General features: G+C 42.4%; 1 protein-coding gene across 11 annotated transcripts in view; it reads left to right on the top strand.

The window, feature by feature from the left end:
* PARD3 (par-3 family cell polarity regulator) overlaps window positions 1–21,193 on the top strand; it is a 600,009-nt gene that overhangs the window by 235,940 nt on the left and 342,876 nt on the right. The gene's annotated exons all lie outside the window — the stretch shown is intronic.

The following is a 21,193-nucleotide window of genomic DNA, read 5'->3' as shown; positions in this document are numbered from 1 at the left end:
CTAGCAAGGGTTTGGAGCTTTGCAGGAGATTAACTGGGCCTAAGATCCACCATTTTTCACCAGAAATGTGCCACAATTCAGGCACAAAACTTTGTCTCAAAGTAAGCCAACCAATAGTTGATATAGAGTCAGAGAGTGACTTGTCCCTGCTCTAGATTTATCAAATGGCCTGAGCCACTGTGATGAATCTTCCGTAGGTTTAGACAGCCTCTCTAAGTTTACACCATCTTTAGGCTTAGTCAATGTAAGCCAATGTCTCATAAAGACCACCACTTTCTTAGATAGATGCCTTAGTGATCAGGTGATGAGCTCCTGGATTCCCAGTGGTGAAAATGTATTATTATATGCCACGTTGCAGTCTTATGGTTTTTGTGCAACATAGTCTTAAGCTGTTCTGACCGTGCCCTCATGAATTGCTTATAAAGTGTCCATGTAGGCAATCATCTGTGACCAGCAGCACAGACCTTTCTCCCAGGCTCCGAAAAGCACTGTATGTGCACCAATATAGTGCAACAAACTGAAGCTTTGGGGATGTGGTCAGGATAGCCAAATAACTGACAAAGTAAAATACCTAAAATTCTCTACAAAAAGAAAATATGAGCCTATGTAATGCATGAAGACTTTAATTGTATCTTCATTCATTGAGTGTCCCGATGCTCTGATGTCCATTAGCCTCCAAAGTAATTGCATTGATTAAAGATCACAAAAACTCTAAACAAGGTAAAGGCTTTAGAGTAATTATAAAGCAGGGCCAGAAGTGGATATGACTCAGTCTTTTTATATGTGTCCGTTTATGATCCATTTCTGGCTTCATATATCAAAGCCTGAACGTGGAGACTCAGTCTCGTTCATTCCATGCAGTCTTATACTAGAAGTTTCTAAATAGAGCCAAGATGGCCACTGTTCCATCATTCTCCCGAAGATGAAGCTTTTCCGTGCCTCATTTGCCTAAGGAAGAAAAACAAAGTTTTGTGTAGATGAGCATGCCTCATTTTCCTCTTCCATCTCTAAGGAGACTGGCAGCCAGATAGCACTGTGTCTGTCGTACAATTTTTCTTTTCACAAGAGTGTTCTAGGACTTCTGTTCTTCAAGATCATTAATAACTGATAGACTGGCCCAAACCCACAATCTGGGCTGACAGTCTTTGTGTATCCTAAAGCAGCAATATTTTAAACTCCTCGCATCTGTTGGTTCTGAATGAATATGAGTTGTTGTTTTTTTTTTCCTTTTGCCAGCTTTAACCATCTGTTTCTATGCTGTGGAACTGCATTTATTTCAGTTTGGTTTGCCTTGCTTTTTATTTTATTTTTATTTTATTTTATTTTATTTTTTCACCAGCCTTGATTTATTTTCTTCTCATCATGGTGACTGGTTTAGATTAGTTTTTTCTCTTTTTCATGTTAAACTCATTTACTGCCCTTCTCTTGACATTGCATAAGATTGTCCTCCTGCCTTTCTATGAAGGCCGAATTTGCTGTAATTTTTGTCATTTATTTATTTATTTATTTATTTTTTGTTTGAAATCTTCCGTGCTTACCTGTGAGTAACTTCTTATTGTCAAGGTTTGCTTCTGGTCAAAATGCAAAGTCTCTCCGAGACAACACCTCTCACAAAGGTATAGATTTTGCACATGGAATGTCCAAGTTGTGATCCTGAAGTAGTTTCTAAGGTAGATCAATAATCATATAATGTAGTAGAATCAATAATCAGAAACATTGTGCTAGGATTGATAAAGGGAAGTGTGGTTGTACAGATAATAGGACCGGACTGGCAGAGTTCATGCAATACATAATAGGTCAGGTTACAGTTCAGGTGAAAGCCAAATCACCAGACAGTAAAGACCTTTACAGATTATCAGGAACCAAGGAACCTTGTTGTTCTAGGTACTATGGTATTTCTGAGCACCCAAGGTACGTAACAATAGGGTAAGAATTAGGCAGGAGAATATGTTGGTGAGATGTAGAAAGGGTTGTTGACCACAAAGGTAGATGCAGCACACTGTCCCGATACTGCAAGGAGAACAAAGCATCAGGCATCTTGAAGTTCATATCAGTCATTCTTATCAACCAATCTGAGTGGCTTGTATAAATTTTATTAAAGGGTTTTACCCAGTAACAATAGTTAAAGGGGTTTTCAGAGATTTTTATTCTGATGACCTCTCCTCAGGATAGGTCATCAGTATCTGATCATGGGGGTCTGACACCCGGCACTCGTGCCTTTTAAGATGTTCGCGAAAGCAGCAGTGCTCGCAATAGCGCCATGGCCTTCTCTCAGCTTTTCCTAGGCCAGTGACGACAGGTTCATTGGTCACGCGGACTAGGAGCAGCTCAAGTCCCATTCAAGTGAATGGGGCTGAGCGCGATACTAAGCTCAGCCGCTATACAATGTATGGCGCTGTGCTTGGTAAGCTGAGAGAAGGCAGCAGTGCTCATAAAAGTGCCGGTGCCTTCTCAAAACAGCTGATCGGCAGGGATCCCAGGTGTCTGACCTCCACCGATCAGATACTGATGACCTGTCCAGACATCAGGTAGAAAAGCAGCATGTTCTATATTGTGCGTTTTTCATGCAGCCCTGGCCTCATAGAAATGAATTGGGCTTGCAGTAAAAATGGAAGGCACCCGGATGCAATGCATTTTTCACTAATGGCTGCTAGGAGTGTTATTCTTCAGTTGTTCCAAAAACGCATCAAAAACGGATTGCATCCGCTTGGAAAAAGCTGAAAGACTGAACGCAATCACAGACAAAACTGATTCAACTTGCATCCAAAACGATCAGTTTTATCCCTGAACAGATCCTGAGACAATCAGTGTGAAAGAGGCTTTACAGCTTGTTCACATCTGTGCCAAAGGCTCAGTTTGGGGCGTCCGTCAAGAGTCTGTCAAAAAGCCGACTCCAGGACGGAAAACAAACGGATCCCTTTTAGTCAGTGGGATCTGTTTGGCTCCGTTCCTGATGGTTATATGCAGGATCCAGCACTTCTGTTTTTGCTGTTCATATAATGGAGCAGTACAATGGAAATGAAGAACACTGATGGAAAGAGGCCTTAGAGATTACACAGTCAACATTTTTCACTAGTTACTCGTGCCTTGTTTTCACACATAACAAACCCTAACCAAATGTCAAGTTTTTATTCAGTGGAATCACAAAATGCATTATTTTATAAATCTAAAAACTGATATCTGTGGAGACGAAACTGGGAGAAAATCCCTGTACTAAAAGCACTGCCAGTCATAATTTTTCATGAGTGCTGAGGTCTCTTCAAACAGCTGATCAGGGGTTGACCCCCCGCTGATCTGATATTGGTGACCTACCCTGAGGATAGGTCATCAATATTAAAAAAAAGTGGACAACCCCTTTAAAATGCGTCTTAAAGGCATTTTTAATCGTGTGATAGTCACAAGTCTTAGCGTATTCTTGGTTTACGATATTTTCAGGGGCAATTTATTTTTATTTTTTTCTCTTGATCAAGCTATAAACTATTACTTATGAATTTCAATTAGAGTAAAACCTTGTATCAGATCGTTATAAATTCCAATATTATTCTCCTTAGAAATGAGTCCAATCTAGTCCAGGTCTTCTTGTGAGTGTTACTACTTTCCAGCAGTGTACCACTTTATAGCAGCAAAAAAAAAAAAAAAAAAAAGGGGGTTAGTCAGTACCTCCCAGTGCACAGGTGCACGCCGCCATGGCAAAGACCTAGAGAAAAAAAGAGACAATGCAGCAGCACCCTGCAAATCAGATAAAGTACAATAATGCCCAAAATGATAGTGCTAATGCTATGCTTATTTATAAAGTGAGATGCTTGGCCAATGCATTTTGTACAAAACCATCTGAGCCCGTCTGCCGAACGTCAAGGCGATCTCTGTAAGACGGGTCCTAACACTAAATACTACCTGTTATGCGCCATAATGGCCGCCATAAAGTTCAGGGAGTGTTGGATCCACATGCATGCTGGATCCACTCTGCTTTTTACCATTTTTGGTGCCATAATGGCCTCCATTACAAGGGATGCAGGTACCAACATGCATGGTGAGCCCACTCTATATACCTTTCCTTGTGCCAGACAGCTTCCAATGAATGTAGTGAGAGCAGGCTACAGCTTTATACTGAAACTAATTAAAACCAACCTATTGGGCAGACAGGCTAATCAGGAGTGCACATGTTGGTACCTGCTTCCCTTGTAATGGAGGCCATTATGGCACCAAAAATGGTAAAAAGCAGAGTGGATCCAGCATGCATGTGGATCCAACACTCCCTGAACTTTATGGCGGCCATTATGGTGCATAACAGGTAGTATTTAGTGTTAGGACCCGTCTAACAGAGATCGCCTTGACGTACGGCAGACGGGCTCAGATGGTTTTGTACAAAATGCATTGGCCAAGCATCTCACTTTATAAATAAGCGTAGCATTAGCACTATAGTATTTGTACTTTATCTGATTTGCAGGGTGCTGCTGCATTGTCACTTTTTTTTCCACTTTATAGCAGATCATAGGAATATGCTGAATATAATATTAAATTAACCTATCCTAGAGCCTAATGAAAATCTCATGAACTTATATTATTTTTTTTGTATTGGACGAAGTTTCAGCTCTGTATTTAACTTTTAGGGCTGTTTCACATGAGCGAGAGTCCATTGCGGGAATGACGCTCCGTGTGCGAGTGTGATCCTCCGCTCTGGACTTGCAGAAGTGCACGGCATTATCATAATTTATAATGCTATGTGCCTCTGCTTAAACTTATTTCTACAGAATCATACTGACTTTATGTCCCTATGATTCTGTGGAAAAAAGGCCATGCAGAGACACATAGCATTATAAATCATGATAATGCTGTGCGCTCCTGCAACTCCTGAGCGGAGGATCACACTCGCACACGGAGCGTCATTCCCGCAATGGACTCGCTCGTGTGAAACAGCCCCTAAGGACCACTCGTTATATTTATGCGGCATTAACGTCTCACTCCCTGAAGTTTAGTATTCTCATACTATGTTTAGTTTTCTTCCAATATAATTTAAAATATACATTTTTATCAAGTTAAGTACTTGGATCTGAAATGGCTTAATTTGCTTTAATAGGAGTTCACAGTAGCTATTTTCAATTATTCTGTATTCCATTGAGTTTGCGAGGTTTGAAATTACAGGCTGATGAGATTAAAAATGGTTCCAGCTTCCCACCAAGCATTTATTAGTCCTGGGGGAATGTGCCTGTAGAGAAATGTGTGTTGTAACACCAGGCAGATTTTACTCAGAGAAAAACATAGATTTTGGGGGAGATTTATCATGAGGGGATTTTTTTTTTAAATCTGTTTTCCAGAAGGTTTTTACTCCCTGGCTGTGACGCTCTCTGATGTGATTGGATCGCGGCACAGCCAGGGAGAAGGAGACGCCCATTGAGAAACCCCGGCCGTTTCCTCCTTCCTGTTCCGATGCTCAGTATTTATACTGAGCGAGAGAACTTCAGGCAGGCACAGCGGGGCGTAGGGGCAATGTTTAAAAACAAAAAACTGGTTGGCAGCATCAGCGCGGGGTACCCGGGGTACAGGTATTTAGCTCCTATAAGTTAAAACAGATGAAAGGTCTTCTGTAACTAGACTACTGCTACTTAGAAGGCTTATCTCTGCCGCCGAGCTTATGCTAAAACTGTAAAGCATTCAGAGGTAACTACTCGTCTTTCATAGAGGGCCCATCTGGGCTCAGTGCATTTTTAGGCACCTTTTTTTTTTGACATTGTGTGATCAAGGAGTGGGAGGAGGTGTTGGCTTCTGAAGAAATTGATGAACACTGTATTACACTGCCCGCTTTTTCGGCAGATGTTTGCTAATGAGCATTCGTATGAACTCTTGTTAGCGATCATCTTGCAGTGAACTGCCGCCGATTGCCCGATGCTCGTTGATCTCGTGATCCAAATCTTTTGACCGGTTAAGAAATTTACATTTGCAGGCAGCAGATTGTGGTGTCTAATCACGATATGCCACCCGCAATCTACTATACAGCATGGGGACGAGTGAAGGCACAGCAATCTGTGGAAGAGATCGCTGCATGTAATGGCTGCAGTCTCCTCTGCTAGCGAGCAGGCGATTGCCGGGAGGGAACACTTCCCTCCAGACAATCGTCTGCCACATTGGGATGTGTACTAAAGCCTTAGACAATTTCTCCCATACGTGCATCCAATATGTCTTTTTATATCATGATATTCATTTTACATAGCAAAATCTGGGTTATCTTGGACTTTTATGTGGGTAATTCTAGGGTCACATCATCGTTTCCTTTTCAAAAAGCAAAAAAGGATCCTTTATTTTAAGCATCCGTTATGCTCGTTTTGCATCCGTTTTCATCTGAGATTCGTTACTTTAGATGTTCCGTCTTCCGTCTGAAATAATGGATCTCTGACAGAAATGTCTAAAACGGATGCATAACTGAGCATAATGGATGCTTGAATGATTGTTTTCTGTTCCTTTTTTTTTTTTTGTTTTCTGTTCTGACAGATAAGAAGAATGGAAAATGAAATGGTAATGTGAACCCTGCCTAAGGTGTATTTTATGAAAACCATCATTTCCCTAGTTGTCTCATTGACAGTGTATCTAAGTTCAGGGGATGATGTGGAGACTTCCAGGAAATCCAATCCAAATGTAATTCCACTAGTCAGACCACACCATGGAGTATTTCATGCAGTTCTGGGCCCCAAAGCACAAGAAAGACATAGGAAAGCCTGAACGGTTTCAAAGGTGAACAACCCAAAGAAAGAAATGAAATGTAGGGGAAGATTGGCCAGTGGCTCCACAGAGAGAAAGCCTGTCCGGTTATGTCATAAAGAGTCTAGCCACCACCAAAAACTATTCAGTTGCTCTGCATTCCAGCCTGGCATGTAAATGAAGACCAGTACACCATATGGCACCACTAGAGCTTCTCCTCATACGTGCAGACCTTTATAGACTGTTAGAATATATATCTGTTGCCTCCAATTGCTGCCAGTTTAGACCCACCTACATACAACATGAGACCAATTTTAGATTATTTTTTTTTTCAAGCCCCACTTTCGGTTCCCAGTCCAGCCCTAACGGAGTGGGTGCACTGAAGATTGTAAAAATGGTGTTTAAGGCTGAATTAGACAGCCCGATTCTGCCGGCAGTTGTTGTGCCGAAGCGTTCCTTCCCAGCAATCACCTGCTCGCTAGCAGAGGAGACTGCTGCTATTACATGCAGCGATCTCCTCCGCAGTATAGGGAGGAGCGATCGTTATGCCATCCCTCTTCCCTATACTGAATCATTCTTTGCCGGCAGCAGATTGAGATTGGACACAGTAATGTAACACATTATAGATACTAGATTTCTGAAGATGAGAGGTTGATCCAGGGAGCTATTCTGATTGCAATATTTGGAATCGAAAGGAGTTTTTCTTTCTCCTGGAAACAGGTCTTATACCACAGGGATTTTTTGCCTTTCTTTGGGTTAACTGTGACTTAGGGTCCATTCACACGTCCGTGTGTGTTTTGCAGACCGCACATCGCCATCATTCTCATAGAAAATGCCTTTTCTTTTCCGCAATTGCGGACAAGAATAGGACATGTTCTATTTTTTTTTTTTGGGTTCGGAATTGCGGACTCGGAAGTGCAATAGAGATGAATGGGTCCGCAATTCCGTTCCTCAAAATGCGGAACGAAATTGCGGACGTGTGAATGGACCCTTACTCTGGATCAATAGGCTGAACTGTATGTCTTTTTACATCCTTACAAACCATGCCACTATGTATTAGGAAAGTAAAGGGATGATGAGATCTGCACACCCTATAGAGTTGGGTGCTCACGGAGGACGATGGATCGTCTCGAGTCAAAGTAGAAAATTTGTGGCACACAAAAATCAATTGATGCTTTTTAATTAGTAGACGTATTACATCATATCCTATATATAGTGTATAGTACATCCGGATTGGAGCATATGAGTTAGTCGGGACAAACTATACGACTTTAACTCATATGCTCCAATCCAGATGTACTATACACTATATATATATATATATATATATATATATATATATATAATGTAATACCTCTGCTAATTAAAAAGCATCAATTGATTCTGGTGTGCCACGAATTTTCTACTATGTATCAGGAAAACTTGGGTGAAAAGTGCATTAAGTTTGGCCAAGTAGTAAAGTATACCCCAATGTATTTAAGTGTGGGAAAGCAGGTAAATGGAAGACCTCTACAGACTGCTCAAACCCTCATGTTCCTGCTATAAGATACAAATCACTAGAAATCTTCATGACCTACTAAATAAAGCTCCCATATTGTTTAGATTGTAGTCAGATTTCCAGAAATAAAAATCTGAGCAGTACTGAATGGGTTTTGTCTTGGAAGGAGGACCAGGCTGGAAGATTCCACATTTTATCTTCTGACATTTACTGTACCTATGAAAGACCAGAAGATCACTTTTTGAGTAGATTTTCCTTGTAAGAAACTAAGCAACCTGAAGTAGAGATAAATGTGGAATGTGTGGTTACCACGTTGGTTGTGCTCAGTTTGCAACCTTATGAAAGCCAGCAAATGTAGACGTGAGTGCCTAGGCTTAGATGTCCATCCTAAGGCCTCATGCACATGACCGTTTTTCGGGTCCGCATCCGAGCCACAGTTTTTGCTCGGTTGCTGACCCATTCACTACAATGGGGCCGCAAAAGAGTCGGACAGCACTCCGTGTGCTGCCCGCATCCGTTGCTCCGTTCCGTGGCCCACGCAAAAAATAAAAATGAAAAAAGTCATATTCTTGTCCGTTTTGCGGACAAGAATAGGCATTTTTACAATGGGCCTTTTGTTCCGCAAATTGTATAAGGCACACGGGCGGCTTCTGTTTTTTACGATCCATATGCCATCCATTTTTTTTTTTGCGGATCCATTGTAACAATGCCTAAAACGGACAAGAATAGGACATGTTATATTTTTTTTGCGGGGCTATGGAACGGACATATGGATGCGGATAGCACACGGTGTGCTGTCCGCATTTTTTGGCGGACCCATTGAAATGAATGGGTCTGCATCCTATCCGCAAACGAAACAGACACAAAATACGTTCGTGTGCATGAGGCCTAAGAGTAATGACTTTTGCGAGTGCGATGAGCACCTGTTGACACCTTCCACTAACCTTTTAGTCTTGTCCTATAATGTTGATATACAGTTCTTTTCATGCAGTTAGTGCTGTGTGGAAAACTTTTTTATTTTATTTTTTTTTCCCCTGAAATGTCTCACTTTTTTAAACAAGTGATGCGTGCTATAGAATTTCTATTCAAAGTTTTATTCTTGTCATTTAGAGTTTTTTCTCCACTTTGTGCTGGCAGCAGTGATTTTCAGACATATTTCTTGCCAGTAGAAGTGCTTTGGATTTTCTTTAGAGATGACCTACAACTTTCCAACCTTTCTGTCTACCTTAAATAGTCAGATCTGACGATATGTCTCTCACATCTCGGGATGTGTTCACTGCAGGGAGCTGGTTCAATCATTCCTCTTCCTGAGCGCTTTGTCACTCTTCCATCTCTGTATCAAGCTGCCCTCACATCACTTTCACATCATGACCTCGCATGCCCACATGCTTTGAAACCTACTTCTCTCCAGTGCATTGCTAAATCCCCTTCTATGCTTAAAAGTCTCATCTCCTGCCCTGTTTTCTTATCTCTTCTGCATTCCTGGTGCATTACAAAACTCGCCCTTTTAGCTTGCATACCGCATTCCCAAAAGGAGATTTTTGATTCTGAAGTTCCGGTAGTCCCACATATATACTGTGTTTACCCATGGTCCCTGCTGGATAAAGTATTGAGTGTGAGCCATTAGTCAATTCCCATCATGGCTGTCCTATAATTAGAGAGTCAGCACCATGTAAATGAAAGCAGCCCTTCTCGGCTAGCCCTCATTAGTTATAGAGGGTTGGAGGCGCCTGTTGGTGTCAGTTGGAGCTTTACCATGAAAACACTTTAAACTACAGCAACCAAGTCTTGGTTTTGATAAAAACAATGGCCTTCATCTCAGCCTAGAATTCTATTATTTTATTCTTATGACGAGCTTGGATAGGGCTTGAAAGTTTCAAGCAGAAATGTATGAATATTCTAAAACTTGGATTAAAATGTATACACGTATGTGCAGTGCAGAGCCTAAAGTTGACCATACACATTTTGCAGAAGTTGGTTTATACACTGCTCAAAAAAATAAAGGGAACACTTAAACAACACAATGTAACTCCAAGTCAATCACACTTCTGTGAAATCAAACAGTCCACTTAGGAAGCAACACTGAGTGACAATCAATTTCACATGCTGTTGTGCAAATGGGATAGACAACAGGTGGAAATTATAGGCAATTAGCAAGACACCCCAATAAATGAGTGGTTCTGCAGGTGGTGACCACAGACCACTTCCCAGTTCCTATGCTTCCTGGCTGATGTTTTGGTCACTTTTGAATGCTGGCGGTGCTTTCACTCTAGTGGTAGCATGAGACTGAGTCTACAACCCACACAAGTGGCTCAGGTAGTGCAGCTTATCCAGGATGGCACATCAATGCGAGCTGTGGCAAGAAGGTTTGCTGTGTCTGTCAGCATAGTGTCCAGAGCATGGAGGCGCTACCAGGAGACAGGCCAGTACATCAGGAGACGTGGAGGAGGCCAACAACCCAGCAGCAGGACCGCTACCTCCACCTTTGTGCAAGGAGGAACAGGAGGAGCACTGCCAGAGCCCTGCAAAATGACCTCCAGCAGGCCACAAATGTGCATGTGTCTGCTCAAACAGTCTGAAACAGACTCCATGAAGGTGATATGAGGGCCCGACGTCCACAGGTGGGGGTTGTGCTTACAGCCCAACACCGTGCAGGACGTTTGGCATTTGCCAGAGAACACCAAATTCGCCACTGACGCCTTGTGCTCTTCACAGATGAAAGCAGGTTCACACTGAGCACATGTGACAGACGTGACAGAGTCTTGAGACGCTGTGGAGAACGTTCTGCTGCCTGCAACATCCTCCAGCATGACCGGTTTGGCATTGGGTCAGTAATGGTGTGGGGTGGCATTTCTTTGGAGGGCCGCACAGCCTTCCATGTGCTCGCCAGAGGTAGCCTGACTGCCATTAGGTACCGAGATGAGATCCTCAGACCCCCTTGTGGGACCATATGCTGGTGCGGTTGGCCCTGGGTTCCTCCTAATGCAAGACAATGCTAGACCTCATGTGGCTGGAGTGTGTCAGCAGTTCCTGCAAGACGAAGGCATTGCTGCTATGGACTGGCCCGCCAGTTCCCCAGACCTGAATCCAATTGAGCACATCTGGGACATCATGTCTCGCTCTAGCCACCAACGTCACGTTGCACCACAGACTGTCCAGGAGTTGGCAGATGCTTTAGTCCAGGTCTGGGAGGAGATCCCTCAGGAGACCGTCCGCCAGCTCATCAGGAGCATGCACAGGCGTTGTAGGGAGGTCATACAGGCACGTGGAGGCCACACACACTACTGAGCCTCATTTTGACTTGTTTTAAGGACATTACATCAAAGTTGGATCAGCCTGTAGTGTGTTTTTCCACTTTAATTTTGAGTGTGACTCCAAATCCAGACCTCCATGGGTTGAAAAATTTGATTTCCATTTTTTTTATTTTTGGGTGATTTTGTTGTCAGCACATTCAACTATGTAAAGAACAAAGTATTTCAGAAGAATATTTCATTAATTCAGATCTAGGATGTGTTATTTTTGTGTTCCCTTGTGTGTAGTTGAGCAAGCAAACATTTGGTGAACAATGGTTTTACAGACGCCCTCATACACCTTTTAGTCCATATAGTTGTTCACACTAGTCAGACGTGTCCAATGAAAGATTTTTTTTTTTATTGTATCTATACTAGCGGCACTAATTAGAGGCATTATTAATCCTGGGGGCACTATTGGGGGCATTATCTATACTGGGGGCACTATTGAGGAGTATGATCTATACTGGGGGCACTATTGAGGAGTATGATCTATACTGGGGGCACTATTGAGGAGTATTATCTATACTGGGGGCACTATAGTGGCCAAAATATATGCAGAGGGCACTGTAGGGGATGGCCTTTAAAAAGAAAAAAAGCCAATGAAATCCATGCATTTTTAATGCATGTTAAAAACTGATAGACAGAAAATGGATACACACAATGATGCAAAATGACCATGAAAAGCTGACTTTTTTTTCTTTTTTTTTAAATCCGTGTCGTGTGAATGTAGCCTAAGTAATTGTCCAACTTTTCATCAAACTTTGGAACATGATACGGGAAAATAGCCTGGGCATACTGTATATCCATCCGTAGATGGCGGTTTTGGTGTACCTGCCCTTATAGTTTTGAAGTAGGATTATGACTGCGAGCGATGCCTTAGATGCAGCTGTGGGGGAGACCCTGGCTGACCTTAAAGGGGTTCTCCAGGATTACTATGCTTTTTAACAGATTTGCTCATGCAGTTGCTTACGTTATGTACAAGTTCCCTTGCTTTTATTTAGACTCTCCTGACCCATTTTCACCTTGTAAACAAATCCCTCTGGTTGGTTTCCATCCTGTACGTAGCACTTCCTGTTGCTGTATCCAACTAAACCCACGATGCACTTCTCCTTTCTCCTCCCATCCAGCTATTTACATAGACACTCCCCTATCACTGCCCCAAACAACTCCCAGCTAGTTTATAGCTCCCCCCACCAGCTATTTACATAGACACTCCCCTATCACTGCCCCAAACAACTCCCAGCTAGTTTATAGCTCCTCCCACCGGCTAGTTATGTAGACACTCCCCTATCACTGCCCCGCCCATGAGCATAACATAACAGGCTACCTTCATAAATTATTATTTTAAAGGTTGTTGATGCAAATCGGAAAATCCCTTAGGATGGATGCAGATGGATATATGGCTTGGTTGTAGTTCCTTGTCATGATCCAGGGCTTGTTGAAAAGTCAAGCATTGACTTTTAGCGAGTCACCTTCAATAGATGGCACTAGCACAAGATGTTTCTCTTTCTCTGGAAGATACCCCTTTGTGTATTATTTTACCATGGAGCATTGCCGCAGTGTTTACACACACAGCTGGGGTCTCTTTAGATAAGCACTCTCACAAAAATGTTTCTCTAACCTGTTAGAAAGGTACATGATGGAATCTGTAGTGAAAGTTATCTCCTTGCCAGTAACTGTATTTGTGAGTTATCCACTCCCTTCTGATCCTCAGCTGTGTCATGTGACCAACACTGTGATCTCCAACTGACACAGGACAGGAAGTCAGTTACTTCTATGTTCATTCCTATGAGACTGACATTGGGGCTTCCATGGGAATACATAGATAAACTGGCTTCCTGTCCACACAAAAGTTGCTGTGTTATTTGGAGAGCCAGAGTGCTGGTCACATGACGCAGCTGAGGATCAGAAGGGAGGTTATAACTCAAATACAGACACTGGTAAGAAGATTACCTTCTCTATAGTTTACATCATGTACCTTTCTAGCAGGTCAGAGAATAAACATTTTTGTAGGAGTGCTTATTTATTGAGAGCCAGTACCTTACCAAGAATTAGAAAGATTACTGTCATTTCGAGAAAATTCAAAATGTAAGTTCTTCACTGGTGGGACACAAGTTGTTCTGTTCATACACATTTTTCACTCAGTCATCTGCAAAGTTTGATGATTATACTAATTATGGATGAATGCTGTAAAAGTTGTGGACACACTTACTCTTCTAGATGCGCTCGATATAATGACCCTTCTTACAGCCACTGGGTAGGACTGTAAATGCGTTTCAATACATCTGCAAAAAAAAAAGATCCTTTTAGAGAGGCTTGAGAGGACAGTACGCATTGAGTTCAATGCAGCAGATGGTTATACAGTGTACACTGCAATTAGGTTCTCTAGCCATTCGTGTGAATGTTCAAAATGTATGGAGCTGATTATATGTTATTTATGGACAGTTCAAAGAGATTGGATCGCGGAAATTAAAGCCAGAAACAACTCCTAAAAAAACAACATATATTGATTATTGTGCTCTTTTATAATGATATAGCCTAGTCATTCCCCAAGCACTCGGCTCTTGGTGCTAGGCATTAGGGGGCACCTGGATTTCACAATGGATGACTACATGGTGGGATCGCCAGCATTCATCCTCCACGTTAACAGAGAGCAGCTGCTTAATACAACATGGCCTTCTTACCACAATGCTTGCAATTGTCCTTTGCATGTTTTGTGCCAAATTGCATGCCACCATCCCTCTTTGTGAAAGACAATCCATTACTGCTATTTCCCTATTAGTTGTCTCTGTTTTTTTTAGCAGACGCCTTTACTTTGTGCCAGTCAGCTGTGTGAAGCAGAGCCATGGAACAGCTTGGTCCCACATGTGCAAATTATACCCCTACATCTTTTAATCAAATCCTTTGCTTCTTGTGCCAACAGTTCTTCCGAAATAAGGGCATACATACTTTAACCGTTTAGTGATAACTTCCTGCCTCTTCATAGAATTGCTGGCCCAAATTCTGTCTGAATCCTGATAGATTGATATGTTTAATATGTATGCCTTTATGACCATTAAAGGGAACCTGTGACCATGAAAATGCAGAGGATTCTGCAAGCAGCATGTTGTAGAGCAGGAGGAGCTGAGCAGATTGATAGTTTTATGGCAAAAGATTCAGTATAAATGGTATTTCAGTCATTTAAAGGGGTATTCCCATCACATACAATGGGGGCATATCACTAGGATATTGTCTGACAGGTGCGGGTCCCACCTCTGGGACTCGCACCTGCAAGGAGAACGTAGCAGGGAGATCTGTGGCTGCAGGACCCCGGGTTTCCCGGGGTCCGTCCAACACCAAGCGCTGCTCCCATACATGTGAATGGGAGCGCACACGTGGCCCCTGCTTCCATTCATTTTTATGGGGCTAACAGATGAATGGAGGGCGGCTGCGCATGCACAGTGCACCCTCCGTTAATTTCCCTTCCCCGTTCTTGTAGGTGCGGGTCCCAGAGGTTGGACCCATACTTATCAGACAATGGGGGCATATCCTAGCGATATGCCCCCATTGTCTGAGATGTCAAAACCCCTTTAAAGGGAACCTGCCACCACGAAAATGAAAGGTAAGCTACCAGCACCATGTTATAGAGCAGGAGGAGCTGGGCAGTTTGATCGTTTTATGGGGAAAGATTCAGTAAAACTTGTTTTATTAATTTTTAAATTCCTGCTCATTCAGAGCTTTGAAGTCAAGGAGGAGGTCCTATCAGTGACTGACAGCCTTCCTTCTATGAGGAGGAGATCCTATCATTGTTTTGACATCCTTCCCTCTGAGGAGGTGGTCCTATTAGTGACTGACAGCCTTCCCTCTATGAGGAGGCGGTCCTATCAGTGACTGACAGCCTTCCCTCTATGAGGAGGCGGTCCTATCAGTGACAGCCTTCCCTCTATGAGGAGGCGGTCCTATCAGTGACTGACAGCCTTCCCTCTATGAGGAGGAGGTCCTATCAGTGATTGACAGCCTTCCCTCTATGAGGAGGAGGTCCTATCAGTGATTGACAGCATTCCCTCTATGAGGAGGAGGTCCTATCAGTGATTGACAGCCTTCCCTCTATGAGGAGGAGGTCCTATCAGTGATTGACAGCCTTCCCTCTATGACTGTTAATAGATATAGCTGATAGGACCGCCTCTGGGACTTCAAAGTCCGGAATGAACAGGAATATAAATGTATAAATGACAAGAAAGTTATACTGAATCTTTTCCCACAAAGCTATGTATCAATCTGCTCAGAGTCTCCTGCTCTGTAACATGACGTCTTCAGTTCAGACGCCATGTTCAATGTGACAGGTTCCCTTTAATTGTTGGAAGGGCCTAGGTTGCTTTAGTAACCACAAACTCACTGAAAAGCAAGAGAATTTTATGGTCATAAAATCATGGATTCTTGGATAAGTCCCACTAGAATATTATTCATAAATTGTCCAGCTGAAAACAAATAAGTACAGAATGACTTTAAAAAAAACTTTACCGATCCTCTACTGCTCTCCTTCTACCACTTGCTGGTCCCAATCATAGCTTGAGGAAGGTAATCACTGTGGCTGGCGATTGGCTGTGCGGCCACATTCCTGTGTCAAATAATAGAGACTGGCAGGGAAGTCAGGAAGTGTCAGAAAGATTGAGATTGGTCAAGTAATCCATTTATTTATGAAGATGTTAGTGGCCTTAAAGGGGTTGTGCAGGCTGTACATGTTGATGACCTATCCTCAGGATAGCTCATCAATATCTAATTGGCGGGGGTCTGACTCTCTGCACCCCCACTGATCATCTGTTTGCAGAGCTCTCCATTACACTGCCCATCGTCTAGGCCAGTGATGGCGAACCTTTTAGAGACAGAGTGCCCAAACCGCAACCCCAAAACCCCCTTATTTATCGCAAAGTGCCAACGCGGCAAGTTAACCAGAATCCTACAGTCCAATATAGTATATCTTTCATGTACTTTATCATGTAGTAGCTATAATAGCCTGTCTACATTCAGTGCGCTGCCTGTTCATGGTGCGTCCTGCGCTGATGAATGGCGGGAAAGGTCTAAGGCATATTGGTACAGTCAGACTTGTTCCAGGGTGTGTGTGCCCACAGAGAGGGCTCCCAGTGCCGCCTCTGGCACCCGTGCCATAGGTTCGCCACCACTGGTCTAGGCAGTGCCATGTAATTACAAGTACTTGCTCCATTCATTTGAATGTAATTACATTACGCTGCCACTGCAAGGGAGAAGACTGGCAGTGTAATGAAGAGGAAGCAGCCATTGCATGGGGCGCAGCCTCTTTTTCAGACAGCTGATCGTTGGGGGTGCTGAATGCCTGACCCCTGCCGATCAGACATTGATGACCTATCCTGAGGATACATGCAGCGATCTCCTCCACAGTATGGTGAGTAGAGATCACGAATGCATCGCTTGTACCCATACAGAATCATTGTTTGCCCACAGCAGAGTGCTGTTTAGGTGGCACGATATTTTGCCCGTTGCTTATTCATTGGGTAATCGGCGGCTCCTTTACACCGATGCTCGGCCACTATAAAGGGTCCTTTATTCTTAGTCCTCTGTGTTTTTTCTATGGTATGATAGATCCTCAGTAGCAAAGCTGTAAGGAGTAGAGAAGTAACCACTGTGCCAGGATCTGCCCTAATGCCCCTTGTGCCACATAACCATGCTCCAGTGCTGTCCAGTATTATAAATGAGATGTGTTAGGTGGTGCCACCTGGTATAGATTTTGCATTGGTGCCCAGAAACTTCCTCTGAACCCTTATGAGAGCGGAGATGAAATTAGTTGGCATAGCGAGAAAGCAAATGGGAAACCAATCATTACATTGTCTGAGCACTTCAGGTTCTTTACTGTAGAGATAGCGCAATCACTCATTGGCAGAGCACTGCAGTGTATTATGGATTTATAGCCGGGATTGTCGGACTCTGCCTGGCCGTATACATATTCAGATTCCTGCTCAAGGCACTATTCTCAGCGGATGAATAATACCAGGAAAAACGTGATAACAGCCGGAAGTCCTTATCTGTTGGCAATAATAAAGTAGTTACCACAAGCCCATTAATTATTGCGCTCCTTGGGCAATGGCTTTATATGCCTGTTTTGTCAATAGTTAGTTAATTAAGGTCTCCCTGAGGTTGAAAATACAGTTGTTCTATTAAGGATTGGGTACAAACTTTGTGGAGAAGAATATAAAACGCTGTCCTCAGTTACTCCTTTCCGTTTATTTCCAGCATAGACAGTCATCGGAATTGGTTCCATGGGAAGCACAGAGGGTTATAGCGTGCCATTATTTTATGTAGGTTTAAGCTCTCTTTACAGCCTTTTCTTGTCATCTGGTGGAACGACGCACCAGAAATCACTGGCGTGGCAGGGGACATGTATCCTGCAAGAAGCTGTCTTTGTCATTATTACTGCAACGGGACAACAGGGACAGTCCCTTCTCTAAGTGTTGTGCCATCATCTGTCTTCTGTTGCCATTTGAAAGAATTGACGGGGTATAGAAATAGAAGTTAATATTTTGGACCTTCAGGTTGCCATGCTCAAGTTGTCCTAGACTGACACCTCTGTGGGTTTAGCAGTGTTCAGATATATTTATGCAGTAGGGTTTCCTATACTTGACATACTTTACCAGTATAAAACCAAACGGCGCCCAAGAAGTGCTTGTTTCCAGGGGTTACTACTACCCTACAGTACAGCAGAGGTGGTCGTGCTTGCACATTATAAGAAAAGGATTCAGCCTCTCTGGTGACTTGGACGGCGGGAGTGCGCATAGGCTGCCGCTTTATCCTATAGTGTGCAAGCACGGCCACTGCTGCTGGATTGCAGGGTGGTCTCAACCCCGGGATACAAGCAGTGTATAATGTGATGCAAAAATGAATTAAGCCAGCAAAGGAGGCAATATGGACAATCGCATTACATTATTAGTAAGTGCCTCGTGTTAACTTTGTCTACATGATAAATGCCATTTGCTCAAGCGACACAACCGCTTTAAGTAAAGGCCAACGTAGACAATCGGAACATTGACGATAGAGCGGCGGGGGATTTAATAGGCAAATTTCATTATTTTATAAGATTTGTTCTTCTCAGACTCCACCATCCTTGTAAAAGCATATCTGTTTTACCAATCAAATGTACAATCTCTCACTCACGCGCGGAGAACAACCTGTGGACCAGTAAACAAGTTAGACTACAAAGAACAGTCCTCCTATTTGGAAGACAGGAACGGTTTATGCCGAATGTCAGACTGCACACTGTGTCAACATGTATGAAGACAGAACAAGATGTCCTGCAGTTGACACAAAATCCATATAGATAAGCAGCATTCTACTTATTTCCACATCAAATTTTTTATTTTATTTTTTATTTTCCTATTTCTGTGTGATGGTCACAATTTTACAGTGTAAAAGTGTACAGGGCTGTGGAAACCCCAATCATATGCATGTTATGCTGATTGTCATTGGATTGTTTCAGAGCGGTATCCACGCTGAAATCTGTATTACAACTGACCAATGAAATATACCAATATATTAATAAGCTGTCTTCTCATTTATATTTGTTTAGCCGAGCTGTTATTTTTTTTATTTTTATTTTTTTTGCGCTTTACGTTTTTATTGCAGAAGATTTCACACAAATGTTATTGTTCTTCGCAGTTTGTGTGCAAATAGCAGAATACATTTATAATTCTGACGGCGCCCTGTAGGGCTTGTGGTGTAGTAAGGACATGACTTTTCACAGATATTTATCTGTTGCTATTTTTCCCTTTAGGAAACATCTATCTCGGTCTTCGGTTAATATGTCTTCAGAATGGCAAAGCAAATGAAGGCTGTAACATTCAGCGCGCGCTCATTGCCCCCTAATGCGTTTAAAACCTGCAATTACGGTCATCCCCAGCAGCAACTAGAATTGCAATTTACCGCAGCCAAAAACTAACCTATTTAGGCTGCTTGTTTACATTCGTACGGCTGTTTGGTGGGTTCAAGACGCCGGTTAACCTTTAAAATGCATTACTTGGCTGGTGCTTAGGAGAGATAGATGTCTAGGAAGTGTATATTAGAGGCTTTTTCAAAACACAAGACCATCAATCTTCCAGCCGCCCGGATTCACGCAGAGAGCCGGTATCCAAGGCGCAGTGTAAATCCACAGACACACATCCAGACGTGCTTGTTTTTCAAGTTCTCCGAGGAAATGTCACTATAACATTACAGGCTGCTTGTGCGGTGCCCTCGGTAGATTCTTAATAATTTAATATTTTGGTTTTGGAGTGCCAACCCTTTTCTTATCATTTTCTTGATTGATAAAGATGCTCTAAGATTCTTAAATCTGTTTAGGAACTGTGCTGTTTCTTCCATGCATAATTCTGTTAAGTCACATGAGTAATAAAGGATATAAATTGTTAATAATTTTTGTGTTCCGAAAAAGCAAAATAAAAATAATATATATATATATATATATATATATATATATATATATATATATATATATATATATATATATATATATTGCATCATAAACCAAAGCTTTATTTTCCTAATTTTTCTATAATGGCGCACAGTTTAATTGCGTTGATGAAGCGTTTCGGTGTGCCCTGCATGGTGCTAACTGAGGGAAGTGCTGTGATCCATAATGGCTGCTTCTTTAGATAGGGAGACCAAATAATAGGCAGTGGCGAGCACTTCTTCGCTTCGTAGGCCTTTCTATGGAGCTTGTAAATTGTCCAGTGCACTTTATTCAATGATAAGATTTATCTAAGGAGCTTTCCCGGAGTCTGGAGTTATAGACGTCTTACCCAGTACCAGTCGTTATAACAGTGGATTAAGGCTGTGTTCACACTGGCGTCATGACATGGCATCAGCCATGACACTGGACCAGATCTGTCATCCATCTGTACATATTTTTTTGGATTTGTTGGTGGGTTCCTTGAGGTTTCCTGGCATTTTTTTTATGGTAAGAAGAGTACTCAAGTATGAACAAAGTCTAAAATGTATTCTTTAAATGTCGTAAATTACATATTAGTTTTGAGTGGGAACCAAGCTCTAAAGCAAAAACTAAAATTGGGCACATTAAGTGTCCTAGACCCTAGTTTCTCAACCAAAAGTGCATAAACCTGAGGAGGTACACATGATGGAGGGAATTTATCAAAGTTCTATGTTCTAAGTTTTCAGCATTGACAAGTTTCTACTTTTGTTGGATGTACCGTTTTGCTTCAAAATTTGTGACCTTTTTTGCCCTTTTCTGACACCCTCACCACTACTGTGATCCATGGTTGGATCATCCTGTTGGTGGACCTAAGGACTTTGGATGGAAAACCCTGATTTAGACCACTTCTAGTCCTCTAGGGACTGGATTGACCAGATTAGCGTATTAGGAATTTAAAGTGCTTCTATTGCTTTATTTTCAGTACTTAGCAGAATCCTGGAGAAACATTTTAATTAAAGAACATCGGTCACTGGACAGGACTCTTTATTTATGGTCCAGGTGTCCTGCTAACTGTTATTTAGTTGGTACACCCACCTCTATGCTTAATTTCATCTGACACTTTGAACACTGAATTGGTCCTTCATGTGAACCTCTAACATATAAATAGTGTCCATCAGCCACCACTATTATCTCTTAAGTTCCATAAGGGTACTTTCACACTAGCGTTTTTGTTTTCCGATATTGAGTTCCGTCCTAGTGGCTCAATACCAGGAAAAAACT

Source organism: Bufo bufo, chromosome 5 (assembly GCF_905171765.1).
Source record: "Bufo bufo chromosome 5, aBufBuf1.1, whole genome shotgun sequence".
Lineage (NCBI taxonomy): Eukaryota > Metazoa > Chordata > Amphibia > Anura > Bufonidae > Bufo > Bufo bufo.
This window is presented reverse-complemented; position numbering and strand designations above follow the sequence as displayed.